The sequence below is a fragment of the Tachypleus tridentatus genome, chromosome 9 (genome assembly GCF_004210375.1).
Source record: "Tachypleus tridentatus isolate NWPU-2018 chromosome 9, ASM421037v1, whole genome shotgun sequence".
Taxonomy (NCBI): Eukaryota; Metazoa; Arthropoda; class Merostomata; order Xiphosura; family Limulidae; genus Tachypleus; species Tachypleus tridentatus.
Window position 1 is genome coordinate 113,594,592 of NC_134833.1, and position 12,743 is coordinate 113,607,334.

The 12,743-nt window shown below is 30.9% G+C and overlaps 1 protein-coding gene across 2 annotated transcripts in view; it reads left to right on the top strand.

Annotated features, from left to right (window-relative positions):
* Nucleotides 1–10,027: 10,027 nt before the first annotated feature.
* Nucleotides 10,028–12,743, top strand: part of LOC143226089 (uncharacterized) — an 87,493-nt gene continuing 84,777 nt past the window's right edge. For both annotated transcript variants that reach the window (XR_013014286.1, XM_076456592.1), the window contains exon 1: nt 10,028–10,166. The gene's annotated coding sequence lies outside the window, so the exon portion shown is untranslated. The remainder of the gene's footprint in view (nt 10,167–12,743) is intronic.

Here is a 12,743-nt window from a genome sequence, read left to right on the forward strand (position 1 = left end):
ATTCACAACAAAAGATGTCCAGTATCAACAAGTTAATATTTTTATGAATACTAGCTTTATACAAAAATTTATACATTTTTTACATCTCTGATTACATAAGTATACTTAGTACAGTAATAAATAATAAAGCCATAATTTTAATCCCACAACAACTTAGTACAACAACAATTCACTTTCTCAAGAGTAATAGTTTTTCAAATTTTATATAAGATATATTAAAATACGCTGCATGAAAACTGAAAATCAGCATAACCTTTGTCCAAGCTAGAAAAATAAATCAAGAAACATCATATATTTAGTTAAGCTTCTATTAATAATGAAAATGAATTAGTTATTAGATAACTTTCCTAATTTAATTTATAATGCAGATTCCTGCAGCATGCACTCATTCTTCACCAACAAACTGGACACAAAAACCAATGAATTGCAAAAGTACATCAACTCCCCAGTTTTATTTACATAAGTATATTTATCCCCCAGACTGTAAAAGTCTATCTGTAAATATTTACCTTCTGCATGATAACTAGAGTGCTAAACATCAGGTTTTAATTTAAACTTTACAGATCACTTCCCTTGGAAATGGGGAAGAATCCTATTGATTTTGGGGTTAGGAGATTAAGTTAATTTTGAGAGAAGGTTTAGACAGAGAAAAGTAAATTTAAAAAGCATTGTTAATGGACTGCAAATGTTCATAAAGTTTTTGAATGACATTTCAAACTTGCTAATGTACATTGTCATCTGGTAAAATTATTCAGGTTGTTCAAACTATCATGCAGGAATGTGGCTGCACACAAGAGCTCCAGTTAGGATGTATTGAAACATTATCATATTTGACTTACAGTTCAAGCTGCATGGACAATGTTTATGGTCTTATAACAGTAAAGGAGTCCAAAGTTCAATGAAAGATTACACTTAACCTCAATTGAGGGCTATTTGACAATTCATGATGTTGAAAAATTCTTTAAGTTTTCTAGATTCCTAATTTAGTGTAGTGTGACAATAGCTTCATTAAGTTTTAATTCCTTCATGGAGTCCCACATTGGCACAGTGATGTGCCTGCAGACTCTCATGTTGCTATAAACTAGGTTTTGATACCCATGGTGGGCAGAGCACGGAAAGCCCATTGTGTAGCTTTGTGCTTGATTCTAAACAAACAAACCATCATGGAGCTATTATTATACTATTACTACAACACTTTCAGTTTCATGAGGCCTTCTTTTTACAAACTCAGACTCCTTACGAGTCTCAGCTCCTTCCCTCTCTCCTTCTGTTACATGTCCTCAGTGGTATTTATGTGGAAGAATTTGAAGCCAGAAGTTTAAACTCTGCCTAAAAAAAAATATGCTTATGGAAAATATATTTTTATCAGACTTTTGTCATTTGGTTACCATAGTTTAGATTCCTTATACACATTTTGGGAGTTGTTTTTTTTTAGACCAAAGCATCCACTTCACTTCTGAAACTAAGAAAAACAGTGCCCTCCTGTTCCTATACATTCTTTTCCATAAACAAAGCCATAACCTCACAAATTCTTTGTAAAGAAAAACCATCTCATACCAACAGGTATCTAAGTTTCAAATTGAATTACCCCTATTCTATTACAAAAAGCATTATAAATTGCCTATTTAATTAAGCTTCCAAGATATGTAACAGCAACTAATTCCCATCTGAAAAACAACACTTGTAGAAAGTTCTTCATACAAGTGGTTACCCCAATGGTATCATCCAATCACACAAGAAAAATGAAAATCAATTATTTCAAAATGTACAGAATTAGCCCCTGAAAACTGAAGTTCTGCATTTTATCCCCAAAATAAATTATAAATTCATAAGAAGTTTTAAACAGTTCAGTGTCAAAGTCTATTTCAGATTCAGAAAAACATTTGAAAATGAAAATCAACTGATAAATATTATCTAAAACACAGCTTGTTCTTATGAAAAAGCCTACTCAGGAGAAACAAGCAGAATTACATAAAACAACAAGTCACAAAACATCAACGTGTTACTAGATTTCTCTATCCAGAAAAATCTGCTTTAGCTGAACAACATCAACTGGAATGAAGTATAAATTCTAGACACTAGAAAACAAGTTTTCAACGTTGAGACATATGAACCACCTCTCAACTGCAATGATGACTTGAAGTTCAATGAACTTTAAACACATTATCATGACTATAGCCACATTCCTATTTGGTGAATTCCAAACAGTTTGACCTAATGAAGATTTCCGTTAGCAGCTCAGAACATTGTCCCTAAACTTCCAAGATGCATGCACTCCATTGACAAAGCTTTTCAACAAGGTTAAGGTGACCACTTAAAAAAAGAGAAATTTGATTTCTGTACAAAAGCAAACATAACTACCAATTAGACAAACATGCCATAGTTAAAATTTTCCAAAAACAAAATTTATTTCCTATTCACTTTTCTTACAAAAATATCTTTTTTCAGTTTGTGCTGCCCTCTATTTGCTAAAATTTTTTAAAGCATGCCACAAGTCTTCAGTCTCCTTCTGTTGGAATCCAAAGTTCCAAAACACCTCTCATGCAGATCACTATGCATCACCTCTCCACCAGTAGGGGAATACTTCTATTACCTGACACTTGTGACTCCCTTTACACAACCCACCATCAAACTATCACTTCTAAGCTTGGCAGAAGAGGAGAGCACCGAAAGATAGTGGAGAGGAAGGTAACTATAAGAAATAAATTTGAATTTAGAAAAATCATAACTTCCAATATGCTATTCTCCTTCCTCTCACAAAATTGGCTTTAATCCCATATTGAATTGGAGGAGTGACCAATGCAAGAGAAGCAGAGATGCATCTGCTGGAAGCATTTGAAGAACATCTCTTAATTGTCAGAAACAGATAAGATTTGAAAAAGGGCACTGCACCACATCTGAGCCAGGTATCTCTTTGCCATAAAAAGTGATACAATCAGGAGAACCAAATATGGGAACAAGAAGAGAGCATATTCACATGGAAGAGGATGGTGCAACAAAGAGACACAACCCAAAAAGATGGACAACCCAAAAATTTTAGGAGGACTTGTGTGATTGGTTCATTCAATCTCCAAAACCTCACTCACTGGATACCAACATCCACACGAGGGTAGGAGGAGGACACCTAATTGAATAACTGCATTTAGGTGTTTCAACTCAGGGAAAATCATCCACCACAGGGATCTTGTAATTCCCTCTGCACTAACAGAACATCACCACTTTACTCTAAATTGAATGGTTATAGCCATCTTTGTGGATATCATCTTGCAGGTTGCCTTTATCATCAACCACCCCAGCAGATTGGAACTGGTAAGTGGTAATGACTTCAGGGAAAGATGGAGGAAATTGCACTTGGAAGTCTGGAGAGACTGTAACATGCAAGACAGTACACTGGGTGATCAAAAAACCCTATTTTCGAAAGCAGATCACACTGAGTTATTCAATTGAAAGATTGCAGGATGGGCAGCAATCCCCTTCTGGTTTACCCATGCCATCCATGTGTAGTGAGGTCCATGATAAGCAACTTATGATGCAAGTATCATAAGGAATTTACACTCAAGTGATCTTATGAAATACTCCATTGCAGGGGTGAGCATACACAGCAAAGGGAATATAGGAATCAACATGGCCTACAGTTCTGATTTGATGGACAGATGTCTGCAAATGGTAATAGCTATCTAAGTGGAACCCATTCAGAGTTCAGACAGAATACTTGGTAAGGCACTATTCTCCACAAAGCAGGATCCAAAGTGAAGCTGAAGCAGGAGCTTCATCACCTTGCAAACAAAGGCCTTGAATTCCCTTGAGAGATTGCCTATGCTTGTTGCCAAAAGTGAAGGAACAGACAAGTGATATACACCCCAAGTGGTAACAGCATCTTCAGAATTCATCTGTGGCATGAAACTGGTGAAAAAATGCTCTCAAGGAAAACTGAAATGATGTTAATATGAAGGAAGTTAAACTACTTCTAAAGTGATAATTATTTTAAAGAAATACATCTGCACTCAAGCACTGCCAAACTAGAAGCCATAGTTTGGTAGTGGTGCATGGAAGGAGTTACATGTGTCAGGTGATAGTAGTGTTCTTTTATTGGTGAAGAGGTGACACATAATGAGTTACATGGGAGACACGTTGGAACTTTTAAGGGGTTAAGACTTGTGGTGTGGTTTAAAAAAGTTTACAAATAGAGGGCAGCATAAAATCAGAAAATCTAATTTTGTGAGAGGAGGGAGTATAGCATCAAAATTTATCAACACAAAAATAAGTATTAACTGGGAGTAGGGGGAGATCAGCCATTCTAACGATGGTTATTCTTAACATTTTATGTGTTATCAAAAATAAAAAAATACAGTTATTCAAGTTCTTTATGTGTTTCATTCCAATATAACACATCACATAATCACTTGTTCAAAAGTTTCAATTCCAACAAATTTTGTTGAAGTTATAATCACTTCTCCCATCAACTGAAAGAAATTATCACAATTGATTATGGCCACAGACACAGTTACTCAGGCTGTATAAAATTTGAAGCAGTATTAATCACCGACTTACACATAGAAATATTTGAACAGTGGTTCACTCATGAAAGTGTACAAATAGTATAAGCTTTGAATTTTAAAACTTTCATTTACATAGACTAACCCTAAACAATTATACTGCATATTCTCTATAAAGAGTCTCCTAAGTCTAACAGTTTTACCAATGCTTAAGTTAAATGAAACACACACCAAACAAGAAAACTATAGTATTAGCTGAACTTGTAACACTAGTTATAGAGAACAATAAACATAAAATATAACATGCTAATAGAAAAAAAAAAAGTGAATCAATAACAAAAGTGTGTTTGACAGTTTTGTTTTATTTTTATAAATTCTCGTCATTTAATACATTAAATATCTTTTCTACATATAACCCTTAGAATGGCTTCTGAAATAAAAATGGAAGGTGATACTCTCTAAATAACAATTATTCTACTATGTATTTAGGGGCATGTACCTATTCCATGGTAGAATCTGGGATTTCAAAGCTAGCTGTCAAAACAAGTTAAAATCTATGAGATACAATAAAACATTCCACACACTGTGAGAATTATAAGAGTGACAGTCAATCCTTTATCACAGGTGGTATTGTGCTAAACACCTGCTGCCTCTCCTTCAGCTAGTAGTTCAAACTTATAGGGATGGCAGCAAATAGCCTTAGTGGCTTTGCCATAAGTAAAACATGTGAAATTCCTATATTCAAATAAGTCTAAAAGTGAGAAATATTGGTGAGATTATACAAGTGTTAAGAGATACTTCTGTTGCAGCTGTCTCCACATGGAACTAGATATGAACAGTATCTTTGAACATGTAGACATATTGCTTTTTAAGGCCACAATATTTCTCAAACAAAGTAGGAATCCTTTTGATTTTTATTTGTTTGTTGTTGTTTTCAAAAAGAGGGACTTACATCTTCCTGGTGAAGAAACTTCAGCAACTGACCTAGATGTTTCCAAAAGTAGGAAAAGCCACAAAATGTGGATAAACATTAAGTAACTAATAAAATACAAAACAGAAGCAACTAGCTGAAAAGAAGTCAATGATCATTTTCAGAGATGTGCAAATGATTTGGATCTCTTATGTATATAATTCTTAACAATGTATAGGAAAACTACACATATATGATAAGAAAGCCCCATCTGGTTAACAAAGAGAAAAATGACAAACACAGTACTGTAGAAGGGATTTAAATCTATGGTAAAGTAATCATAACATCGGTCTCAATCAAAAGCCATGTATTATTGAGTACTGACCATAGTAATCAATTTGTTTTTGCACTTCAGGCAGAAATATTTACATAACTTCTCCATTTGAAGAACAACATGAATAGAATATTTCAAAAAAGTCTTGAACATGTGAAACTTTATTTTCATTTACTTCTCTTTATCCAAAAAGGATTTTTTTTTTTTCAATTTTCATTTAGTCAACAGATTTTAGTGATACATATAGATTTTTTAATGCTAGTACAAGCTTATTTTCAAATTGGGTATATATAACTGGGACAGTAATAAAGTATTCCGAGGTAAAACCGTAGAAAATGAATGAAATAAAATACAATGAAAGTCATTGTAATCATACAGGAAAAAATAATTTTTATTCCATTACAACAAAACTTTCTCTTATAACAGAACTGTAGTGCAGGACAATTAACCTTATTACCTATGAGCATCAACTAAAATAATAAATTAAACATAAATTATGAATAAATAAATTAATGCCATGAAAGTAATCAACTAGATAAAATTATTGTACCCAATTATCACTGTTTTCAGCTATCTTAAATAATCAAAATATTGCCAATATGATTTCTCAATATTATATTTCATTAATTCAAGGTTGTTTGGTTGAATCAATTAGTGTTATGACTTGCAAAAATAGCCAACTAATCAAAATAAGTTTCCAATTACAACTGTTTGTGGTTATTCCAAGTCTCATGAGAATAATTAATTAATAAGCATGAAAATTAATTAGTATACTCCACTAATTGCTCAGCCATACATAATTGTAGATGTTATTAATTGTTCTCTTGTTACATGGTTCAGGATTAAAATAAATTAGATCAAAATGAGGGAGAAAATTTTCCCTCAAAATCTAGCTAAGATATTACTTGGAGCATAGAATATGTTATTAACTTTTATGTTCCATATATATATCTCAAAGTTCACCAACAAATACCACAATCTGGCCAATGAATATTTAAAACTCTCCATCTGTACCAAAACCAGTTTAACCCTGGTGGCCACCTAGAAAATTTGTATGTTTTAATATCACCCTTTAACCAAGATTAAAGATCCTATACACAATATAGAGTTGGATATATATGTTTACCTTCAACTTGTATTAAGCACACAAAATCTATGCAAAAATCATGCCTTAATTTTCATTCTAACCTTAGTAAAATTGGGCTAAAGTCCACTAAACCATCTACATAAGTCTCAACAACACAATTTTTGTATGGGGCCATGTGAACTTTTTAATCTATACAGTGTGAAAATAAAGGCTACATTACCCCATAGCAAATAAAATTTAAAACAACCTAAAGTTTACAATACAAAACAAATAAACACTGACTATGAACCACAGAGTATTTACTAATCAAATACAAAGTCAGATATGGTGTTTTATGCTTTACGCTTCTCAAACCTAAATAGATCTTACTTTGTATATAAATAAAAGTTCATCATTCTAGTCACTATGACACTATATATTTAAAATATTTTAAAGTTTACCATGTATTTACAAATATTGCAGGTCAATTACAGAATATAAAACACTAATAAATCCTTAAAAATTTAAAGTACAAAAAATAAAAACTTTCCAAATACTCATGTTAAACTAGAACCCTTTTGCTATTTAATTGCTATACTACACATAAAAGGCTTACTTCCTTAGTACATTGGTTGTACAGAAGAATTGTCAGATAGTTCATGCACAAAACATTTAGAAAAACACGTTATTTTACTTTATATAAAAGTAAAACTACATACTTTTGATTTACAAATAAGTAATTGGTTGATAAGGTATTTTTAAACTCAAATGTGTACTCAAAATAGTTCAGTTTAATGTTAGACAGTGAAAGTTAATACATCTAGTCAGTTGATTTATTAGCAAGAACATTCTGAATGGAAGCTTTTTTCACATTATTTTTTTAGACATGATTGACACTAGTATCACAGTTTCTATTGGAAGTGAAAATGTTGTTTGTGAACTTAGGCCTACAAGTGCAAGTAGCAGTAGACAGTAGTACACATTATGGAAGAAATAAACTAATTTGTTATTGTTGCATAGTTTGGATTTCATATCATTTTTACCAGATAGATAATCCAAGAGAAACCACCCAATGAACAAACATGTCACAACACTAACATAATTCTACAACTTGTATATGAAATATACTTTAACTCGGTGGTAATAATAATGGCAATGGAAAAGAAGACAAGGAAAATTACAGAAACAGATATATAAAACAGTATATATAGATGTATAAAGCAAACAAACTGTAAGACAGAATAAACAGAATAGTAGAGTATAAGGAAGCCTATAAGGGAAAGCTATGGTATAGAAAATTGTATTAATGACAGTTTAACTATTAACTCATTTTATCTACATGATTTCAATAATTAGCTTAGGTATAGCTATTATTGACACTGCTTTCCAAAATACTTTTTTGACTTTTTTAACCTATTTATCTAATTTTCTTTATTTTTCATATTTTTTTACACTTTATTTTTTAATATTTCCCCTATTACCTAGATTCATTTTAAGTGTTCAAAGTTTATACGTGACTTTTAGGACTAATGTTTAAAATGCATAAAATAACATTAATACTAGTATAAAATATACAAACTGAAATATTTAATATCATTTTTATGCAACAAGTTTTCTTAAAGAGTGGTTTATTTATTATATGTTAATGTTACACTACATTTGAAGCAACATGAAAGAAAACTAGCCTTTGGCAGAAAGAACAGTGTTTTACATACAAATTGTAACCCCTATTTAATAATTTGTTTTACAGTAAATTGATAATTTTGCATTTATCAATTGTGATTTGAATAAACGCTATGAAAAACTACTTAACTATGTCCTTTGAAAAGAAAAACAATAAAAACGAATATTCTTTACAAATCTTCCTTGCACTATACTATACAGATTCAGTTTATTGAAGTTTTTTTATTGATGTTTAGAAATTAATTCTAGCATTATTCTTTTGGAATTAATAACTCAAATACACTATATATAATATTAAAATTGATATGTAAACATGTTTAATATAAGTCAAAATTTATATAATTAATATTTGTTTATCCTATACTTGGAAAGATGAACACACACACATAAATAGGAAAAAGAAAAGTATTTTTGATGTAATGAAAATACATAAAGAACGTGTAATTGGTGTTTTATTACTGGTCATTAAATTGGTTTCTTTCTGGAGTGTCCAGATTTCATCGCATTTCACATACGAAATTTCTATTAATTACGAAGTGTTTTAAAAGCAACAATTCAAACATTCGCAATTATCTGATCTAGTAGTACCTTTTTCTCGTATTAAGTAAGTTTACGACCCTTCTGGAGGGCTGTCAAATTTTACTATACGGACAGAATTTAGCACTAACTCCCCTATAAAGGTTATATCCCAATTCTTCATAACTTTTAGCAAATTATTATTTTGTTCATTCTCTTCGTTTAACATTGTTTTAAGCAACATATGCCGTATTATTATTTAAAAAAACGGAACGGCAATTTTTTTTCAAATTATTTATCGAGCTTATTATTTCAAAGCCTAAATTAGTGTATAAACCAAGCGAATAATTTTTTTAAAATTATAAATTTCTGCTTAAGAGCTTACGAGTAAAAATAATGTAGAACAATAAGTCAGTCATGATAAAACTGAACAATATGGCATTCGATTGTTTATTACAGTGAAATTAAAAATGACCACTAGCAAAGTTAATGTTAAAAATATTATTTCTGACATTATTAACCAACTGTTGTGAAAATTTTCAATGTTTAACATTCATTTTTATTAAATTTTAGCAGTACCATCGAAAAAATTTGAAATTACATAATTCAAGTACTGCTTTAATTTTAAAGTTGCCATCTTGTCATGAAATCTATCAAGGTAGAGATTAACATTCACTGTTTTTAAGTTTCAGAAAATGCAAAGGGCAAACGGTGATGTACTAAGGTTTTCTATTGGTCGCACTCTGTGGCTTACATCATAGATTTTGATGAAAGTAATTTATCCTTGTGAGGGCTAAGATTTCCCACAATGCTATATCCTTCGCCAAGAGAACTACTTTTCCTTAAAAATAGCGGTAGTCACTGTACTGTAGTGTTATGCAGCAATGCTGGTTTTAAAGAATATTTACTGATTTTTATACAATTAATTTCAAATCAAAATTTGTGTAAACACTTTTATAACGTTAACACATCACAAGTAAAATGCTCCTGAGTATGTAATACAGGAAGTAAACGTCAAGACCTTGGCACTATTTTTTTGGACGACTAAATATATTCTTGAAACTGCACATTGTTATGTGGTGAAAAGTGGCTATGTGTATTTCATTACGTGTTGCAAGATTTGGGATATTTTTTGTAATAAAGGATTAATGCGAGTCAGATGTAAGTAAATGCAAATTTTGATACAACATTCCTTAGATTAACCGTTTGTATCATTACTGCACTCGGATTTATATAACTTCAAGAGACCTTTTGATTTTGCAGGCACTATGTCGCACACGAGATGTTCGACAAAATCCTCGAGCACAGGATTATTAAGCCTATTTTGTAGTTTAACATACTTGTGGAACAAGTGAAAGTGAAATAATTTGAAAGTAATTTAGGTTCAGCTACTGAGAAATGTATTTAAATATTCCTTTGTCGTACTTTAAACTTAAGATTAAGCGATTAAAGAGGTCTGGGAGTTAATGAGAAACTTAGGCTAACATCAGCAAATTAAATAATAAATTCCAGCATTGTTAAAGTATTTAAAAGATTGGAAATAAAAAAAGTAATGTTTTGACATTGGGCCTATACTTCTAGTATCAATTTTAGTAAAATATGTTGCTGAAATCGGTGGCAATGTAAGCTGTGAAAGTGGAACTTGATAACAGTCACATACAGAATTAGTTATTGGATTTATTGTTTAGTCTGTATGCTATTAGAAAAATGAATAGCATTACATTAGCATCATTAACTCAGAGTCAATAGCTTGGCTGTAGTGCATAAAATTAAAATTAGTTGTATGAATAGAATTATGAGGTCATTCTTTTTAATTTCCACTTTTCTTTGTTGACATACTGATAACAATTTGAATCAATTTAACCTCACTTTTGAACTAAGTACTTAAACAAACCATTATTGAATTTCTGACAAATTTAGTCCAAAGTTTAAACATTAGGAAAAATTTAGTTATAAGACACTACTCTTAATATTACCATTGCTTTTCATGTAATTGTAAAAGTAATCTAAACCAGTTGTTATTAATCTGTTGGTCCCCTTTAGGAAAATATATAATATGTAAAGGAACCAACAGAATGAAGTTTAAGTATCTATAGGCTAGCATGTTTAGTAATTTGTAGTTTGAAATGTACATCACAGCACATTGATTACACCTTCATAACAAACTTATCTATATGATTAAGTGGTATTTTAGTGAGTTCTAATGTTCTTGGATTCTTTTGATTTTTATTGTGAAATAGTTTGTTTCTGAAACCCCATTATCTTTTATGAAACTGCTCATAGTTGTACTTCACCAGCTTAATCTATTTTATATCGTAACATTTGTTGTATATGTAGTTTGATAATATGAGTAATTTCTCAACCATTTATATGTCTGTTGCATCCCAACAGGCCTGATATTGGGTGACAGGCCTCTTTAGCACTAAACATAGAAGATACAATATGGTTGACTTATTGTTAAGAGTAAACCTTTGTTAGTCTAATTTTTGGCAATCGAGATGAAGTTTCATGTTACCTTCACAACAGGTAAGTTAATTTGAATATTCATGTTTCAAATCTGAACAGCTATTATTTATAACAAAAACAAACATTTTATGTGGATACATCATTCGGTAAGCTGTTCACAACACAATTAAGGGTCAAGTAGGGGTTGATAAGAATTGAAAATGATGTGTTAATTATTGAACACAAAACACATTCACATATAGATAATATCTGATTATCATAAACTTTGCAAGAAAAACCATCATCATAAGATGAATATATAAAATATATGCATTTTCAAGAGATTGTCAGTGATTTGTTACATTCATTTCTAGTTGTAATGTTCTAAAATGAAGTCCTGTTGAATTGTAAGCATCATTAAAACATGTTTTTATAAGAAAACATTATTTTATAAGTAATTGGTGTGAACAAAATGATGATAATATGCCACTTTTAATATTGCACTTATATCATTATTGATTTGTATGGAATAACTTGTACATTTATTTTGCCTATAGGTACTTTTGTTTAATAGTTGCATGTCCACCCTTAAATTTAATTGATCAATAGTGCATACTATTAATCTTTTTGCTGTGAGTCAAAGGCCATGTCATTGCATTTGTTGACTTGCATTCAAACTTTTATTGAACTACTATTTTATAATTTATGTCAATAAGTTTGTAATAAAAATGCAGATTATAATTCCAATTATATACCAGTTAATTGCTTAATTTAAAATTAAATATCAAGAACACGTCTAAATATAGATTTTTCATGAGTTGCATGGTATGTTGTATGCAGCACTGTTTAAAATTAGATGTTTATGATGTTAAAATACTAAGTTTTCAAAGTTTTATACAAATTAGGAACTCAACTTACTAATATTATCATGCTAGAATATAAAATAAGAACCTCCTATCTTTAAGTTACTGAGATATGTACTGAATCAAACACAGTGGTCCTGTTCACCTCTTCTGATTTTTGAAAACAGTCTCTTACATGCACTTACTCCAGTATATGATATGTGGATAACCAATCAGTAGTTTAGAAAGTCCCCAGAATAGTTTTCTCAGCTATTTCAATCTGTGGAAAGGCTACCACGTTCTTTTGATCCAATATTTCAAGGAGGTACATTGTGTCTTTAGATTGCCCAAAGTTTCATATTTTTTTTAAAATCTAAAGACACAATGCACCTTCTTGAAATCTTGGATCAAAAGAACATGGTAGCCTTTCCAAAGATTGAAATGGCTGAAT